This window comes from Schistocerca piceifrons, chromosome 6 (genome assembly GCF_021461385.2).
Source record: "Schistocerca piceifrons isolate TAMUIC-IGC-003096 chromosome 6, iqSchPice1.1, whole genome shotgun sequence".
Taxonomy (NCBI): Eukaryota; Metazoa; Arthropoda; class Insecta; order Orthoptera; family Acrididae; genus Schistocerca; species Schistocerca piceifrons.
The window spans coordinates 422688058-422708611 of NC_060143.1; positions in this window are offsets into that span (position 1 = coordinate 422688058).

The window sequence follows — 20554 nt, forward strand, 5'->3', positions numbered from 1 at the left end:
ACCAGTTAACACATTTTTGGACAATTTCCGTTCATCAAGTCACTGTTTCGGTACAACTGACAACTATCTTAAGGGCTTCCCCTATATTTTCGATGCAATGCAAAGTTCCTTTTTTCACCCACGTAGAAACAGAGGTACCGCGCAACACCAGAGCCAAGAAAGCCCTAAAAGCTCACAATACTTTAACTACCGCAGCAGACAAGTTCGTCAATATACACCGAGTTCACAAAACCTAGGACAAGATGTTCAGACAGTTCGAAATTTAGATGCCAAGGCACAGTGCTTACAGCATACACAGTATTTCATCCCAAGCGAGCAGAACACTGTTTACAGCAAATGATGCCTTCCACTCCAACTAACTCTGACGTCATTCTGCCCTATCCTCTGTTCTCCGGCGGCGTACTGTTCTCAGCCGCCGGCCGTGGCGGGAAGTTCAAACACCAGCGCTCGATGTGACGCTGCTTAAACTGAGCTTCAGGGGCGGGTCCACAGAGACTGATCTCTCCCGCGGCGAGTGGTCTGACCTGCGGCTCAAGTAGGCTCATGTAAAGAAAGGAAATTTCAAAAGGGTTAGGATGTCACTCTACAATAAAGTTCACAATTTTACTTCTTGATTCCCAGTGGGGTAAGCGACATGTTCGTTTAAGACAATTAAGGGAACAGGCACAACCAGCACTCTGGTGTTAGTGTGCTTGTGGTAGAAAATGTTCCATTTAGGTTTAATTAACAGACAGAGGCAGTTAAATATTAAGTAAAACAAAGCATAATTAAAATTACAACAAATTGTGAGACTTAACTCCCTGGTGTACGATTTACAATAATCTAGTTATCCTCTAGACTCATGCCTTCCTTGGAAGGCTTCAACTGATATAAATGGAGCCTCAATATTCATTTAGTATTGGGATCTCTCACAGGTAAGGTCACTGGCGTTACAAATCGCGGCAGCAGCTTCCCTATTACCTTGTCCAGCCCCCTACTTGCAACATAAAAATTCCTGAACCAAAAAACATCGTCGCCAGGGCGAAGTGAGGCCGCCTGCAATCCCGCGTTGTACCGGCGCGGCGCTCCGTTCGCTCGTGGGCAACTTTTTAGATTCTTCCTAGCTCTCCTCCATCTATCTCTAATATGTTATCCGGAAGCAAGTCATTTATATTTCGACGGTTGGAGAGTGGACTGTTTGTGGTGTCACCGCCAGACACCACACTTGCTAGGTGGTAGCTTAAATCGGCCGCGGTCCATTTAGTACATGTCGGACCCGCGTGTCTCCACTGTGTGATCGCAGACCGAGCGCCACCACAAGGCAGGTCTCGAGATACGGAAGAGCACTAGCCCCAGTTGTACGACGACTTTGCTAGCGACTACACTTACGAAGCCTTTCTCTCATTTGCCGAGAGACTGTTAGAATAGCCTTCAGCTAAGTCCATGGCTACGACCTAGCAAGGCGCCATTAGCCTTACATAGTTTGATAGCTATCGTATGAAATGTCTCATCAAGAATGCTGTATTCACATCAAAGAATAAAAGATAAGTATTCGAGGAGCTGCATACTTTTCTTATTAGAATTCACTACTTATCCTGTTCCAGAATTCACGCCCGTCTGCGTTAGATAGCGTGCCTTTCGGCCTCCTATATCTACAAGGTGTTGGCCCATTTACCAACACATCACTGTTCGGCTTGTAGGAGAACATAGGGGCGGCCGGGATCTCCTTATGGGCATCATGTACAGCATATTAAATGTGGCAGGGCGGCCTCCCATCTAGTGTGGTCATCCCTGTGGTATGCGATTAGGGCAGAGCGAAAAATTAAGATTTATCCTCTCCGCAAAGGATGGATGCGGGTAGTATAGTGTGGTCATGGTGTACTAGACTCCTGTTCCGAAACAGAAGATTCGAAAGCGCGCCTAAGTAAGTGTAGCAGCATTGTCGGTAGCTGTGAGTCTGCATGGCCAGAAAGTTCCAAAGATGTTTTCCAAAGCCTTGACAGTTATCTGTGTGGTGATGCCTTCGAGCGAACGGAGCACCGGTGCAACGCAGGAAGGTAGGCCTTTTCCTTTAACAGAATAATGCAATAGGTTCCTCCGTAAGAAATAGAGCTTTATTTCCTCACCCTGCCGAATCCTATTCTTAATAAACCTCAGCTCAGGGTCCATCTTGCCGCCCTTTACAGGTCACGAAACAGTTCCGGCAGCTCTGACAGTATACCACTGCGCTCGGAGGGTATTGCACCAACTACTTCTGCAGGCGTCCCACATTCTACAGCTCCCGCAATGGGAGCCGCCTAATCTCCGATCATTCTGCTTAATCCGTCAGCAACCACATTCTCCGAACCACGGATATGCCTTACTGTACATTCAAATAAAAGATGGATCACCAACCGATCTATCTGTCCCATACGCCTTGGGTGACCCAGTTTCCAGCAAAACTGGCTGGTGTCCAAGGTATGCGAAATTTCTCGGTGGCAATCAGTACTGCAAGAGTTGCCATCTCTTTACTGAATACTTCGCTTCGAGAGCTGTTAGCGGCCTTGAGGCATAGGCGATGGACCTCCGAGATGTTCTTGCAGAAGCACGGCAGCCACCCCGGATGCAGAAGCATCAGCCTGGACAATAAATTCTTTATTGAAGTCTGGCCTCGCGAGCACGGGCCCGCCCACTAACGACCCTTTCAGTCTCTCGATACCCTCCTGTTGGGACGGTCCCCACTGAAATTTATTCCCTTTCCTCCTAAGTTCATTAATCGGGGCTGCCATTTGGGCAAATATAGGCACGACCTTACGAAAAAAATTCGCCGTCCCTATGAAAAGGGCTACTTTCTAGTCATTCCTAGGGAGACTACCGAATGGATAACCTCAGTTATCTGTTGGTCAACAGACACTCCCTTCTCCGAAATCAAATGCCTCCCCGAAGGTCGTTTCAGGCTGAGCAAAATTTAACTTCGATGGTTTTACCGTAAAGCCCATCCATCTGAGACACCCAAGGACTTCCTTAATACGGATTAAATGTTAGTCAAAATTTTCTAGTGAAAATCACTATATGGTCCAAATAACGGCATATACACGGAAAGTTAAGTCCTATGAGTACTCTCTTCAGTATCCAGGAAAGCACAGCGGCCCCAGCCGACACACCAAAAGGCATTCGATTGAACTCGTAACTGGGTCACTGGCTTGGACGCCTCGGCCAAAGGAATTTGATAGTGTGCTTGATTAAAGTCATTAACACCCTCACCTCATGAAACAATCCCAAACAGGAATGGGGATCTCGTGTAAAGGAATGCATTGTAGTAGTACATTATTGTTGAGCTCTATACAGTCAACAACACTTCCCTTTACCCCTTACGCACCAGGAAGATGGGGGATGCATGAAGCGACTGGGACAGTTTGATTACACGTACCTCTACCATCTTATCGACCTCAGTTTCCTGTTGTCTCATTCGGGGTGGAGATAGTCGATGCGGGGGCCACCTCGTCAGGATCTTATCAGTTAATTCAATTTCGTATTGCTCCTCGCATTCCGGCCCCAGACGATCACACAATGCATTACGAAACTTCTCGCACAGTTTTTTAATCCTACTTCCTTGCTCCGGCCCCAGGTGCTGTAGCGCAAATATCTACCATTAACCCCTTCTCCGGCAGTAAGCTACGAACGCCTTCGCTCCCTGGAATGCTGGTGACAAAAGGAAAACGGGTCGACGCTCCCTATCGAACCAGAAACAAAACTTGGCGTGTCTCCAATTGGTAATAAAGCCTACCGAGTAAATAAAATCAGATCCGAGAGTAATCGGTACAGTAAGACCTCGTGCCACTCTCATCATTACCTTCCAAGAAAAATCCCGTACTCTAATCTTCATCCAGACACTGGCCAATAAGACCATTTCTCTGAGTTCGCACCTTAATCGTTATTGCACCTCCCTGTAGCTCTGGTAACTTAGAGATTTGCATCTATACCAGGCCTCACTAATTAGACTAATTAGACTGCAAGAACTACCTGAAAGCAGCAAGGCGCACTGCGGCTTCTCACTGAAACTTCCACAGACAAACGACACTTTGTGTCTAGCCGCGGCCACGATTCGCTTACAACATTTCCTTCTTCTTGTAGCCGCACCTCTCCTCTGGCGTCAGAAACTTCCGCTATCGCGACAATGACGATCCCTCTGCCAAAACCTGTAACGGCAGGCCTTTAGCTCACCCTCCCTACTTTCTAGTTTTCCTCGCCCACGCCATTCTCGGTGTTCCTTACAGAGATGTAACCGTGGTCTGTGTGCCTGTCTAGCTGCCTCACCCCGGCTAATCAGGTCATCTATTTGCTGGAAGCAGGTTGGCCTACTGTAAAATGTGAACCACGATCTATCATTCGGATGCATACCCAAAAAGAGACTATGCACCGCGTGGCGCATCCTAATAACGTAATGTTCTAACAGTTCGTTTCCTCTTGCGCCGAGAAATATCTCCGCGCGACCTATTCAAGACGACCGCGAGGTGCCAAGAAATTCTCGGCAAACCCCGCCTAATTTACACAAACGTCAGTTGATCACGTGCCGCTTGGTGCACCAAACCTTCCAGCCTACCAAAAATATGGCAGTCAACAACTGATACAAATGTTAATTAGCTAACGCCAGACCCTCCACCCTATCTCGGAACACAAAAACGTAGATCTGAGTGCGATCGGTTTCCACCGCTGACGTGACAGACAACTCTCCTCCATCTCGCAACAGCGTGAGTAGCGGATTTTGTAATTTGGCAAACATTTTTCCTAATCCCTCTGCACAACGCTCACTACTTTCTTACACTACTGGCCATTAAAATTGCTACACCACGAACATGACGTGCTACAGACGCGAAATTTAACCGACAGGAAGAAGATGCTGTGATATGCAAATGATTAACTATTCAGAGCATTTACACAAGGTTGGCGCCGGTGGCGACACCTACAACGTGCTGACATGAGGAAAGTTTCCAACCGATTTCTCATACACAAACAGCAGTGGACCGGCGTTGCCTGGTGAAACGTTGTTGTGATGCCTCGTGTAAGGCGGAGAAATGCGTACCATCACGTTTCCGACTTTGATAAAAGGTCGGATTGTAGCCTATCGCGATTGCGGTTTATCGTATCGCGACATTGCTGCTCGCGTTGGTCGAGATCCTATGACTGTTAGCAGAATATGAAATCAGTGGGTTCATGAGGGTAATACGGAACGCCGTGTTGCACCCCAACGCCCTCGTATCACTAGCAGTCGAGACGACAGCCTTCTTATCCGCATGGCTGTAATGGATCGTGCAGCCACGTCTCGATCCCTGAGTTAACAGATGGGGACGTTTGCAAGACAACAACCATCTGCACGAACGGTTCGACGACGTTTGCAGGAGCATGGACTATGAGCTCGTAGACCATGGCTGCGGTTACCCTTGACGCTGCATCACAGACAGGGGCCCCTGCGATGGTTTACTCAACGACGATCTTGGGTGCACCAATGGCAAAACGTCATTTTTTCGGATGAATCCTGGTTCTGTTTACAGCATCATGATGGTCGCATCCATCTTTGGCGACATCGCGGTGAACCCACATTGGAAGTGTGTATTCGTCATTGCCATACTGGCGTATCACCCGGGGCGACGGTATGTGGTGCCATTGGTTACACGTCTCGGTCACCTCTTGACGGCACTTTGAACAGTGGACGTTACATTTCAGATATGTTACGACCCGAGACTCTACCCTTCATTCGATCCCTGCGAAACCCTACATTTCAGCAGGATAATGCACGACCGCATGTTGCAGGTCCTGTACGGGCCTTTCTGGATACAGAAAATGTTCGACTGCTGCCTTGGCCAGCACATTCTCCAGATGTTTCACCAATTGAAAACGTCAGGTCAATGGTGGCCGAGCAACTGGCTCGTCACAATACGCCAGTCAGTACTCTCGATGAACTGTGGTATCGTGTTGAAGCTGCATGGGCAGCTGTACCTGTACACGCCATCCAAGCTCTGTTTGACTCAATGCCCAGGCGTATCAAGGCCGTTATTACGGCCAGAGGTCGATCTGGATACTGATTTCTCAGGATCTATACACCCTAATTGCGTGAAAATGTAATCACATGTCAGTTCTAGTATAATATATTTGTCCAATGAATACCCGTTTATCATCTGCATTTCTTCTTGGTGTAGCAATTTTAATGACCAGTAGTGTAATATGTCCATACCGAGGGGCAACAGTTTTAGTGAAGCCGTTCTCGCTGTCGTCTGTAATCAGGTGGCGCTTAGGAAGCTCGTCTGTGCACCCTTCGTTTTCTCTCTGCAGATAGTAACTGCGTTAGGTTTACAGGTGATTACAACGTTCATTCAGCCATGCGCCACTGACAGATACGTACTCCTGTCGCACAGTTACAGCTATTTGAACGGGGTCGCATTGTGACTCTGCAGGAAGCTGGACTGATTTCTGCACATGTTGGGCACAATGTATCGGTGGTGTCGCTGCTTTCAGTGGAACATTACTACACCTGTGGACCAAGTTCTGGACAACCGCGTAGTGCAGATTCGCGACAAAAGTCGACACATTATTCGAGCTGTGGTGGCCGGCAGAATATTAACCAGGGAACAAATTCGGGCTCGTGTTGCACCTTCTATATCACTAGGAACTCGTCTGCTACCAGTAGAACAAAGATAACGAGTGAATTTGCCCAGGCTACCACTGATATCGTAACACTGCCAAGCATGGTTACTATAGTATCGCGAAAGAGACGACTCGAGAGTCGAATGACTCTCTATTTTTAGTGGTGAGAGTATATGTAGTTTGTATGGGAGTGATGGAAGTACACATGTGTGGCATAGACCTCGTGAGCCGCTTATTCCGGAGAGCATGCGTCCATTACACACAGGTCTCTTGCCATACCTCATGCCATTGTCATATTTGTTGTCTTTACACAGTAAATAACCAGTGCTTGCTACATCGCAAAGGCTGTTATGCTATTGGCATTTCTTCGAAGTGAAGGTGGTATGCTTTTCAATAGGACAACGCACTTCCATACACTATGCCATTGTGATGCAAGCACAAGCAGAGAAAAATGCCCAGATAGCCATGAAAAATTGAAATTTATTGCAGCTTCATAGTGGAGGCAACGTAAAAGATCGTCCTGATCAGCTGAAAGAACGTCATTAAGAAGATAAGCCCATTGAAGATGCGAGTTGAGCTCTGTCTGTAACTATCGGGAAACACAGTCTGTGTAGGCTGTACTGGTGATGTCTGTGGTTCTGCAGCTGGGAACGCACTGGCTCTCGAGCTGCTGGGCGTTGACCTATAAGGACCGCTGAGCGGAGGAACAGCGGAAAGTTGCCTAGTGTCACGTGGCCCACGGCTGTAACCGGTGGGTGTGAGACCCTCAATATTGCAGCGGTTGTCACAGACAGATTGAGCTGTTCCTACTTGCAGGCGTCTTGTTATGGCGGCAATCAGCAGCAATCTGCTGTGTGGCGTGTGGCTGGATCGTGATGCACCAGCCAGGCGTCTTGTTATGGCGGCAATCAGCAGCAATCTGCTGTGTGACGTGTGGCTGGATCGTGATGCACCAGCCGTACGCCGCGCAACGCATTGTGCTCTTCGTGGTGTACAACCCAAATGCCTTGGCCAGCAGGATCACTAGATATATCGCCTCAATACGCAATATAACCCCTATTGCTGTGGCTCGTGTGGGACATGGTGAAGTGGAAACAGTCTGCTCCACAGCCTGCAAGGAACACTGTCAAATTGCAACAAAGGGTGCGAAATGCTTGGGACAAAATTGCGCAGTGTCTTTGTGCAACTTTACAGTCGTGTGTGCGTGCGAGACTACACGCCTGCGTTGCAGCAAGAGGAGTTACACTGTGTATTGAGGCGATTGTTTGATCTCCTTTCACTGTGACATGTATATTTAATTTGGTCTGTATTGGTATCATGTAGACGTACAGTGATGAACTACCTGTCACATTACTTGTCAATAAAACAAGCTTATCCTTGTTGGTGTTCATTTTGTTTACGACAGTGTAGATATAAACCTCCCTCACTGGATTAGATGCAGAACATTTACATGAATAGCATTACTTGCTACGATCTTTATTAGAATAGCTTTTGATGTAGACTGACACTGTTCTGGCAAAATCCTTTGGGACTAGAGAATAATGTACTCAAACTCATCCTTGAAACTCCGTATAAAATATACTCGAAACTAAGATTCAGAGTGGCGATATCTGATGGTTATGAGATTAAAACCAGATTCAGACTTGACAATGGGGTAGTGTACTAGCTGGTTCCAATATCCAGAGCAGTGTCTAGCTGTATCGTAAGAGACATGGACTGATAGACTGAATATGTCACGGAAAACAAAAATTTGTGCCGGACCGGACCTAGAATGCTGAGCAGTTATTATAATCATTGGCATACCCGAGGGCATCATGTAACTTGTGTTTCTTGTTGTGAACTAGACTGATCGGGTTTCCTATTCTTCACTTTCGTGTATGTCTGTGTTGAAAGTGAACCTGAAAAACGGAAGTAGTCTGATTACGTAAACGCTATCTGATAAAAAGGGTCGCCAGATCCAACTGAAACTAATAGCTGTACTATAATTAACTTTACCAACAACAATTAGAGAAGTATTAAATAAACTATGTTGTGAAATTCTGTATTGTGCAGTGCGGCGAACAGTGCTACAATGCGTGACGTCACAGTATGTGACTCGCCGTTCCAACGCATAAAACTAAGAGAATATAGTTCTACATAAAATTGCAAATCGAATTTTCAAAGAGTAAATGTTAAATGCTTCTGTAAAAATACCCTATAAATTTAATTCACACTGACTTCAAATTTCAAATATTAAGTGATGCACACGCGGATGTAACGCTACATTGTAAGAACAACACTGTCTAACAAAGAAATGAAATCTGAACCGATCTTCATCTAAACTAACCCTGATAATTTTGAAATGCCAAGTTTAACTATAACTGATCTTATTATGTCCTGACTGATGTTAAACTGGCGCTAACAAAGTTTCACGGCTTTCGAAAGGCAACGGAAACTCGGTACTGCTCGAAAGTGATGAACATTAAGAACCAATTAAAGAAAAGAAAGCCTTGCGCAAGTGCAATGTTGGGACGTGCTGGTATGCTAAGCAATTATACATCACTTAGAATGATTATGTTCCGCTCAATGCAATGCGGCGACACATATTTACAATAAAAATTTTTCATTGGGAGACAGGGGAAGATATTTCATTTCCTGAATGATGAAGAATATACTAGTAAAACTAATACTCTGCACTAAATTAGAGTGGTGAAGGAGTTGTGCGTCGGTAATTCTGAGTGAACAGGTAACTTTGTCTCATCACGTTTGAGAAAGCTAACTGACCCAAAAAATAAAGAAAAATCACGGAAATTCGCCTTCCACAAACTCATGATATATTACACATGAGCACACAATGCGTGACAACATTACCTGAAAATCTTCACACTTCTCAAATCGATCTTTACATAGTTATGTTTCCAAAATTCAACATTCTCCGTAACTGAGTAGCGTGACCAACACGCATCTTCCTAGGTTACCTCTTACTTAATGCAACTGGCAACGACAATGCTACTGCAAACCAAAGATCACAGTGCTAGTACTCAGAACCTCTGGCGTAACATGTCTGCTATTGAACACTTGGTTTGAAAAATATCCAGTGTACAGATATGAAATGTGACATTTAATAAATACACAGCTTACATAACTTTCATCGAATACCAAAAAATAAGCTAGTAACCTTACAACTTTCAGGCCCGGTTCACCCCTTCACCCTCGTTCCTGTTGACATTGCTTCTGGTCCGCCTCCACCCTCCCCCCCCCCCCCCCCCCCGCCACATAGGCGAGAAAAAATCAAAGGTGTTGAAAATACAAGCCTTGTTCTTAAAAGCCAGTTTTGTCATGTAATATCGCGCTAAATACGAGTAGACCACTTGCTATAATTTAAAAATTGGAATAACATTCAAGATGCGCCACTAAGCTAGCTGTGGTTAATATTTATAGTGAATTCGTTGTGATTTAAGACTATTTACTGCACATCTGACTTTGGTTAATCTTAAAAAACTACATTTAAAATAGAAGAATTACTTCTATTTTTTCATCCCGCTACGTCACCTGATGTTGTAGCAGATCAATTTAACCTTAGTGTACTACATAGATGAATGATTAGGCCCTGCACCTGGGAACTTTAATGTTACTGCTCTCTCCCTTACATCAATCATCCGTGCAATGGACATGTAGGTTCAGTATGTATAGCGTACAAAACTATATGAATATATTAAAAGCAAGCAAAAGAGAGTATACCACTGACTGTAAGATATAAGTGTATTCAAATGACTCTGAGCACTATGGGACTTAACATCTATGGTCATCATTCCCCTAGAACTTAGAACTACTTAAACCTAACTAACCTAAGGACAGCACACAACACCCAGCCATCACGAGGCAGAGAAAATCCCTGACCCCGCCGGGAATCGAACCCAGGAACCCGGGCGTGGGAAGCGAGAACGCTACCGCACGACCACGAGATGCGGGCTATGAGTGTATTAAATCAGCATTTGAAGACAAGTAACTTGATTCAAAGTCAAAGAAATGTCATGCATGTGGTCACTACTCTTCGAACTGTTTTCCGAGGCCGAAAACTGCAGGTGCTCGAAAGAATCACATGCTAATGGAAGACATCTGGAGAGGAAAGTAGAATTATATACGGTGATATACGTAGCACCACCTACTATAGGTGTATGAAGACCTGATAAGTGGTTAAGTGATGAAGACAGAAATAAACCTTCGAGGACATCACTCACACTTACACGAGTGCTGATTAAACTTAGTAGTATTTTAGTTAGTAATATCTAAAAAAAACTGACATTTAAAGTGGACTTTAAACAGTAAAGTTAATCTACCAGCTGAATGAGGAAATCTACTAACAATGGAGACATTTGAAGATAACAGTATATGTAACTCACGAATCATTAGAAGAGAGGGCAAGAAAATATTTGTAACTGTTATTCATAATTGTAAGCTTCAGTTTCACAAAGACAGGCAGCTATCCAATAACACATTTTAGAAGACTCTAAGATAGTGCTCGGCTGAATGCCACTAAACCAGTGAATGGAATTGCATCTAGCGGACAGAGAGTACATAAGCATCTTACAAGAACGTATTATGAAAAACTGAGTGGATATCCTCGCCCACAGGGATACGAAGCTCAAGCTCATTCGTAAACCCTGGATTTCCGGTTCAAGTGAGCCGTCAACAAAAAAATGGTTCAAATGGCTCTGAGCACTATGGGACTTAACATCTATGGTCATCAGTCCCATAGAACTTAGAACTACTTAAACCTAACTAACCTAAGGACACCACACACATCCATGCCCGAGGCAGGATTCGAGCCTGCGACCGTAGCGGTCACGCGGTTCCAGACTGAAGCGCGTAGAACCGCACGGCCACACCGGCCGGCAGCCGTCAACAGAGTGAGTGAATTTATCCCGAGTAAAGAAACATCGGGAGTGGAATGACTACTAAATTAATGCGGAAAATTGTAACAGCAATGCGTTTACTAGGAATAATATCGTCTTGGGGTATCACCAGTTAAAGAAGAATACGACTCTGTCTAGATATGCCACAGTACTGAAGTACTACCACGAGTGCCCCAAGTAAAAACGGGGCCTTTGAATCTGTCGCCACGAGACTTTACTCTTGCACTGGCATGTGCCAGGCCAAAGATGGTCACAAAAGGTGTACCATCGACTGCAGGCCTTTGAATTGTTTCGATGTCTTCCTTTAATCCCAACCGCTGGGAATCCCAAATACTCAAACAGTACGCAAGAATGGTTCTCCTTTATAGGTGAATTTCACTTTCCTAGAATTCTCCCAGCAACCAGAAGTCGACCGTTCTCATTTCTCTGAACGACCTCACGTGCTCGAGACTTCGTATCTTATTGCAACATCACACCTCGGTATTTAATTACATGATTGTTTCTCCTACTCTACTGAATAAACTTCGATCCACATTTAAGGTAAGCAGTTACGCATCACGCCATATATAAGTTCTGCTCAAGTCATCCCGTATCACCAATCGAGATGCGGCAACCCATTGTACAATAGGCAAAGAGCACAAACACTATTCCTGGCCTAACGATCTGATAGATCTCTTAGTATTTATCGTATCTTCACACCTACCAGGCCATACCATGCATAAAATGAGATCGTTTCAATTATTGCTGAACTACGGAGACGCCGCGTAATCTAGTCATAGAAATGTTTGTCAAAGATCTAAGTAAGTCAGTAAAAAATGTTCCAATATTCATATGTAACTAACACAAGACTCGCGAATGAACTCATCCGGTATTAGTGCACAAATGGTAGTTCAAATACACATCATTAACTGCTCGAGGTAATCGTCATGAAGTCTCTGTGTACTTGACACGCTTAGTGAACTTCCTTTCTTGGAGTTCAAGCACCTTTTAGGCATTACCGCTTACTAAGCTAAGCACGCTGAAAGCTACTTATCGAGTTGAAATCTTATCGTGTTTTTGTGTTGGTGTTGATCTATCGCTATCATTGAGTCTTCAGGGAATGTCTTTTACCACTGGGAGAAAAACGAAGAAAGTAGGATATTTTTAGAGAGAGACCCTCGATTGAGAAATAGCTGGATTGTCCTACGTTTATTTGAATGCAGCAAATATACAATATGGTATAGTTGCACCTTGCAGGTTTAAGAAATAGGAGAACAGGAACGCTGTAACTCCACTGGCCGTCCGTACGCCTTTACGTTTCTTCCACTAAGTTATAAGGCTAGGGCAATATGAAGAAGAGTTGCTGGGCGGCAGGGGTGAGTTACAGGTGGGGTATAAATCTTGTACCTCATCTTTCTGGTGAAAGTTGTAGTAATTCGTCTTGCTGGATAATCGAGTACGTGGCCATAACAGCGTGCGTGTCGATGGCAGTACTACAATGGGAATACTTGACGGAGCGTCCAGAATTCAACTCAGCATGATGAAGAATTGAAATACATTACGTGATTTTCGATAACAATCATACTGATGTAATACATGACGTTGTTCCAAGACAGATTGCTTGAAAAAAGCTGTTGTAAATGTTTACTGAAATATTGCAAGAGTGGATAGGAAAGTTTGTGGAGCACTGTCTGTGAGTATTAGTTATTTTGAAAATATTGTTAAAATTGGGTTTCCCCCATTCTCCATTCTCATTAGTAATTTGAGTAGATCTGAGTGAAAATGCTGACGAGTGATGATAAATCTGATGGTTAATACTGAGCACAAATTATCGCTATGTATCACATAAATTCACAAAAGGACACTGGATCTTATAGACACTCTTCGAACTTGAGACTTTGGTTTAGGGAAGAACTGTCAATGTTTCTTTCCGGTTCTAGACCACAGCCGAGGATCATAAGAGCAATGCATGTTATAAAACAAATCCTTTATCACGCACTGAGAGCGAGTGCAATGACTGAAGAGTGATGACTGAGATCAACAGATATTTATTTGCTCTAATGACCGAAAAAAATCACAATAAACATTAACATCGAATAAATTTGTTTAAAATTCAAATCCAATTACAAAATGACGCTAAAACTGTGGGGATGTACCAAAAAAAGTGTGGAAGATTGTAGAGGGAAACTGAAGAAGATCTGCTCATCTGGGCAGATCGCGAAATCAGTGAAAAATTATAACCAAATTAAGAAACAAGTTGCGTGGAAAAGTAAGCGAGTAACGGGCTGCTCAAAATATGGATCGTGCCACCGGAATTGCGGCACTTACATTTCCCCAAAATCAGCATCCATGGATGTAGACAGCAGGAAATCATAACCGAAAGATGAGGGATCCACACAGTAGTTGGCAATCGAATGACAACGAAATACAGATCTCCCTCCACAGCTCTCCGCTTTGAGAAAGAAATCTGCATGAACAGTTCTGAGGAAAAACCACCCTCAATCAAATTAGAAGATTAGTTGTAATAAAATTCTGATATGTAACTAGTGGTGGTATTACTTGGGCGACAGATATACACACTGTTTTGTACTTCATAAGTCACACTGTGACAATTTAATTTTAGTTTTAAAATGCAGGGACATCAGAATAGTATTAATGACATGCTGGAACCGGTCCTGTAAATAAAATAACTTCTGAAAGCACTGGTGATTTTTCTTTGCTGAATATCTGACCGGCCGCTGTCCTGTATCCACGCTAGAGCAACGAAGACAATGCTGCTGACAACGTGTTGGACGATTATATCGCATATTTCATGCAAAAATGGGGAAAACTGCAATCACTCCCACTTTTGGTATACAAAACGCCCCGTAACAAATAAGAGGCTGTTATTAGGATGAAGCAGTGTCCCATCGATTGGTCTGCTTCTTTGCGCCAAGCACGTTGGCGGGGCTACTCAGTTCGAACGAGTACACCAAATTCTTTTCCGGTGGTGTCTCGGTGTGTCTTCCTTTCATATCCGAACAGAATAGAGAAAAGTCTTTCTCGCTTATTCTATGGGGATATCAGCGGAGGCACGGTACTTTCCGCTCAGAGCTAAGAGAGGCGCACTCTCTGCCAACAAAAGCACAAAGCAGGCCGCAGCCTTACTTTCTTGCAAACTTCCCAGCTTTCAACGGACCTTCGCCCTTCCTTATGAGATTTACTGAGCGCATCATACCGACGGGGAGGACCCTGAGACTGCACTGGGACAACGCTATCCCAGTGAGAAACACGCAAGGTTTTCTGCCAAGCAGATGTGCACAGTCCACTCTAAATAAAAGTAACTATGAAATTGTCGCAACAATGAAGGAATATCGTGCATTGATGTAGGACAGTGTTGTCAAAACGTTTTGATTAAGATGCAGTTGGACATATCACGTGCGACAATAAAGTAATGGGACTGATTTTCTTTGCAAGATGCGGCAATCCCGCAGGATTGCGTGGCCACATTATCTTTGACCTTGGCCTATAAGCTGCTTTTAGTCCAAGCAGCACATCGATGCAACTGCTCAGTCGTGAGCAGTACTGTAATAGTCTCTCGTTACGGAAATAGAACCACATAATATTATGTAGTGGTATGCCATTTCTTTTCTCGTTACGGAAATAGAACCACATAATATTATGTAGTGGTATGCCATTTCTGTTTGCGTTAAATTCGGTGAAAATGCGACGACAACTTACGGTAAGCTTTAGAAGGCTTTTGGAGAGGAGATTATGTCAAGAGCTCAAGTTTTTCGTTGGCATAAAATGTTTAGTGAAGCCAGAACGAATGTTGAAGATGAAGACTGCAGTAGACGACCATCAACCTCGTGGACAGATGTCAACTTGGCCAGGGTGCGTAAACTCGTACGATTTGATCGAAGATTATCTGTGAAAATGATTGCAGAAGAACTGAACATCAATCGAGGAACAGTTCGTCTAATAATAACTGAAGATCTTGGTATGAGAAAGATTTGTGCAAAAATGGTCCCCAAAAATCTCACACCACAAGAGCGAGAAACATGGAAAAATGTGGCAGCCGACTTATTAGAGCAAACGGAAATCAATCCAGAATTGTTTAGCCGTGTTATCATTGGTGATGAAAGTTGGTTTTTCAGTACGATCCAGAGACAAAACGCCAAAGTTCGCAATGGTGCTCAAAGGGATCACCCAGACCAAAAAAATCTCGGATGTGAAAGTCAAAAGTGAAATGCATGCTTGTGTTCTTCTTTGATTCCAAGGGAATTGTTCACAAAGAGTGGGTGCCTGCTGGACAAAAAGTTAACCAATATTACTACAAAGAAATTTTAGAAAGACTTCGTAAAAGAGTTCTTTGGATACGTGTCAACATTGCTGACAATTGGATTCTGCATCACGATAATGCGGCATCCCCTACTGCTCTGTCAGTACAGCAATTTTTAACCTCAAAACAAATTTAAGTGCTACCACAACCACCTTATTCACCAGATATCCCTCCGTGCGACTTTTTTCTATTTCCAAGAGTCAAAATGGCGGTCACGGGACACCATTTTCAAGCAACACATGATGTCCAAAAAGCTGTGAAGGGGGTCTTGGGGGATATTACAGAAGATGAGTTCCAGAAATGTTACCATCAATGGCAGAAGCACTGGAAAAATTGTGTGGAATCAGAAGGGAACTAATTTGAAGGAGACAACACTAAACTTAACTAAAACAAGCAACATTTTTTTTTTCACATCAGTCTCATAACTTTATTGTCGCACCTCGTATATTTAGGGCAACAGATTGGCAGTTTTGAGCAGTATCTATTTCGCATATTCAGGGTATTTGTGTATTAGCCCCCTAGTGATGGTCTTTAGAAAAGCCACAACACACACGACATGCATCGAATAGAGCAAAACGTCACGTAGCTTGTTGCAAAATTCTTATAAGGCATGCACAATTCATGAGTGGGAATACTACTATGTAGGTATCCAGGAGAAGCTGTGGGAGAGTGCAGAAAAGCAGTTATACAATATTAACAACTTACTGAAAATATCAAAAAGGCAAGAGGAGTTCTGGATGCACAGACGAGGAAAATTTTATCTACGGCTTTTGTCTGTATTTATACGCTTTATTCCTATTTGCCTTCTACAATGGGTTGGGTCTGTAGCAATTTACCTGCGCAAATACATTGACGAAAAAAGAATTGCAGCACCAAGACGACTTGTGACATAAATGAAAGTTGGTAGGCTTGTTTCTACATCTGAATCATGAGGTCTATTGATATTTCGCAGGTTCGAATCCTGCCTCGGGCATGGATGTGTGTGATGCCCCTAGGTTAGTTAGGTTTAAGTAGTTCTATGTCTAGGGGACTGATGACCTCAGATGTAAAGTCCCATAGTGCTCAGAGCCATTTGAACCATTTTGACATTTCGTGCCAGTCGTATGACACTAGTAGCGCAACTCATGAGGATTCAAATCGAGTTTGCGTTAAATACACGCTGTAATGGTCGTGAGCGTTAGTTACGTTTGAGACTGGACATGGTGTGTTGATGATAGTCAAGAAAGCGACAAGACGCCATTGTCAACACCTCACAGAGTCTGGACGAGGTCGTGTAATACGGCTACAAGATATTGCTTCTGCGATACTCCAAAAAAACTTGGCAGTAATGTAGCCACTGTAGATAGTTGGTGACAGCGGCGGTACGAATACGTACGGTCCCAAGACGACGGGGTTCCAGACGGCCACTTGGCAGTACCGAGAGGGAAGACCATAATGTTAGGCACACGGCTCTAGCACTTCGTACTGCATCTGCAGCAGCAATCTGAATAGCAGTTGGCACAACAGTGACACAACGAACTGTTACGAATCGGTTACTTCAAGGACAGCTCCGAGTCAGACGCCTTGCATTCCTCTGACCACTAACAAGGGGAGGCCACGACGTTTGGAACGCTGATTTACTGCAAACTTCGCACACTCGTAGTACTCCATGAGGACAACAAAATGCGTAAGCAGTGGCGCGTACTTCTAAAGTGTTATTGAGAAAATCGCAAGATAATTTCGGTCGTCAACTGTATACCTATGCGTGGCAGCTGAGTGGTTAGCTTTCAAGCTCCGTAATCGCTGGATCGCTGGGTCGAGTTCCGTTCGTCAGTTTTTTTATTTCTAACACAGTCATTTTCTTTACTATGTATATTAAAATTGATATAATGGGAAAAATACGTGTATTCGGATGGACTTTTATTAAATTTACAGTGTTATTAGGCAGTCTACAAATTTTTATTATTACAAATAATATAATATTCGTAACTATAAACTAGTAAACAACCAAACGCATAAAATGATACTTAAAATGTATGCTTGTCCGTGATTTGAGAAATCCCTTATATCTGGAAGGAGCCCGAAACTACTTGTTACGTGCAAGTTTAGACCGGCACAGACGGCTTTCGAAAGATGTACAATTAGTCGTCGCTTTCGACATTATGACTACAATTTGCAGCATCGTACTTTTCGTAAAAACGTGGAAAACATAAAATTAAACGGCACGACCTGCATTGAATAAATGCTATGTTGCCGCATACGCAATGTCTTTTGAGGTTTTCCGTGGAAAAACAAACCTTGTTAACAATGTCAGAAACCTCTCTTTCAGCCGATAATTTGCAAGCAAATCATGAATAACGCAGCTTTTCCTTAAATATCGGTGCTGATAATTGTTCATGCAGTATCCCGTGTATTTTAATAGCGTCTTCACAAGAAGCTATTTCTCGTTCTCTTTCGATTAAATTCGAACAATTTTGAAGACACGGACAAGCATACATTTTCAGTATTATTTTATGCGTTTGGTCATTTACTAGTCGATAGTTATGAATATTATGTTATTTGTGATAATAAAATTTGTAAACTGCCAAATAACGTTCTAAATTTAATCAAATTCCATACGAATACAGGTATTTTTCCCATTATATCAATTTTAATATAAAAAGCAAAGAAAATGACTGTGTTGGAAATAGAAAAAACTGACGAACGGGACTGGACCCAGCGATCCAGCGATTGCGGAGCGTGAACGCTAACCGCTTTTTTTTATTAATTTAATTTTAATGTCCCAAAAGAAAAATCATATGTAAAAAAGAAGGGAAAGAAATATAGGGCTGAAGTGACATCCTCGTCACTTCACCGGGAGTACATCCTATCCCTCGAAACAACATAAACCTGGGACTCCCCACCGCTTCGGGGGGTTATGACACATGCTGCCTAGAAAGTTCGCAAAATGCGTTTTATATTTAGAGTGGCGTCGGATGATTTCGTGTTGTTCTAGTAGATAATGCCAATAGTCCATGCCCGATATCAAGGTCCGCGAGAGCACGTAGTGCGATGCATGTCCTCCAATCCATCGGATTGCCGAAGTTTTTTGTGAGGGGAAAAATACAGCGTCAGGGAAAAATAAAGCGTCCGTCGTGATCATTGATTCGTCCGTGCGTCGGAGGAGGGCCATGATGCGTTGCGTCAGCCGCCAAACATCGTTTGCCTCACCACTCGGCTGCCACCACTTCATGGTAAAAATGACCACTCATAGTTAGACATCTGACGACCGAAATTATCTTGCGATTTTCTCAGTAACGCTTGAGAAGTACGCGCTACTGCTTACACATTTTGTTGTCCTAATGGAGTACTACGAGTGTACGAAGTCTGCAGTAAATTCGCGTTCCAAACGTCGTGGCCTCCCCTTGTAAGTAGAGCCATTTGCACCTTCAGCGGTGTCAATCGAGAGCTGATTGGAGGGCAGGTATAATGTTTGTTGTGTTTTCTGGTGAAATCTGGTTCTACGCCAATGCCAGTGATGACCGTGTATTTTGTAGGAGGAGGCCAGTAGGGCTTGCAAGCAACCTGTCTCTGTGCTAGACACTTTACACCTACACCTGGAATTATAATCTGGAGTGTGATTTGATGATCATACCTGTTTTGCTGTCATTCATGAACAGCATTTGAAGGGGTGTTTTCCAACAGGATAAGGCACATCCACATGCCACTGTTGTAACCCAACACGCCTTACGGGCGTTGCTGTGGCCTACTCGATCGAGCTCATATGGGAAATCATCGGACGACATTTCCAGCTTCATTCACAGGCAGCCTTAACGTTCCCTGTATTGACCAACAAAGTGCATCAGGTATGAAACTCCGTTCCATAAACAGACATTCGACAGCTGTACAACATAATGCATGGACGTTTGCACGCTTGCACTCAACATTCTGGCGATTACACCGGTTATTAATGAACTAACATTTCACATTTGCAATCGCTTATCTCACTCTTACATTAACCTGTGATCTTGCAACGCTAATCACTGAAGTATGATAGCTACACAAATGCCTTCCTGAAGTTTCATTACTCTAAATTAATTATATTTGGTATTGCGTTTTTCTTGCGTCAGTGAACCTGAAACAATAATGCAATAATTTTAAGATAAGATTAAACGCATAGTATAAATAATTCTACAGATCAATTACAGCTTTATGGAAGGATAAAAGGATGATGGTTCAAATGGCTCTGAGCACTTAACATCTGAGGTCATCAGTCCCCTAGAACTTAGAACTACTTAAACCAAACTAACCTGACATCACACACATCCATGCCCAAGGCAGGATTGGAACCTGCGACCGTAGCGGTCGCGCGGTTCCAGACTGAAGCGCCTAGAATCGCTCGGCCACACTAGCCGGCAAAAGGATGATATCAACAAGTCAGCTCAAAATAACAGAAAAAAAATCACTGGGAAACAGTAATCAACGCCGCAGAAGGCAGGAGAAACAATGACAAAGACATAAAATACAGTTTCGGCGAGTTTAATTAGATTTGAATAAATACCCGATGACACGCACTAAAAACAATGACCTGTGACGTCGATAATGCGGTAGCTAACGTTGAGCTGCTTTCAGAAACTTAGTTGCTAATAAATAAGCCTCCTTTGTTGTGTACCAGTGGATAGCTCCAACTTTGGTGCGTATTTGCATAATGCAGACGAAGCTTTCAGACGCAGACCCTTCTAGACCAACTTAATTTATTTGAACTTCCGCAACTTTGTCTGCAGGGGGGGCTACTGAAGTG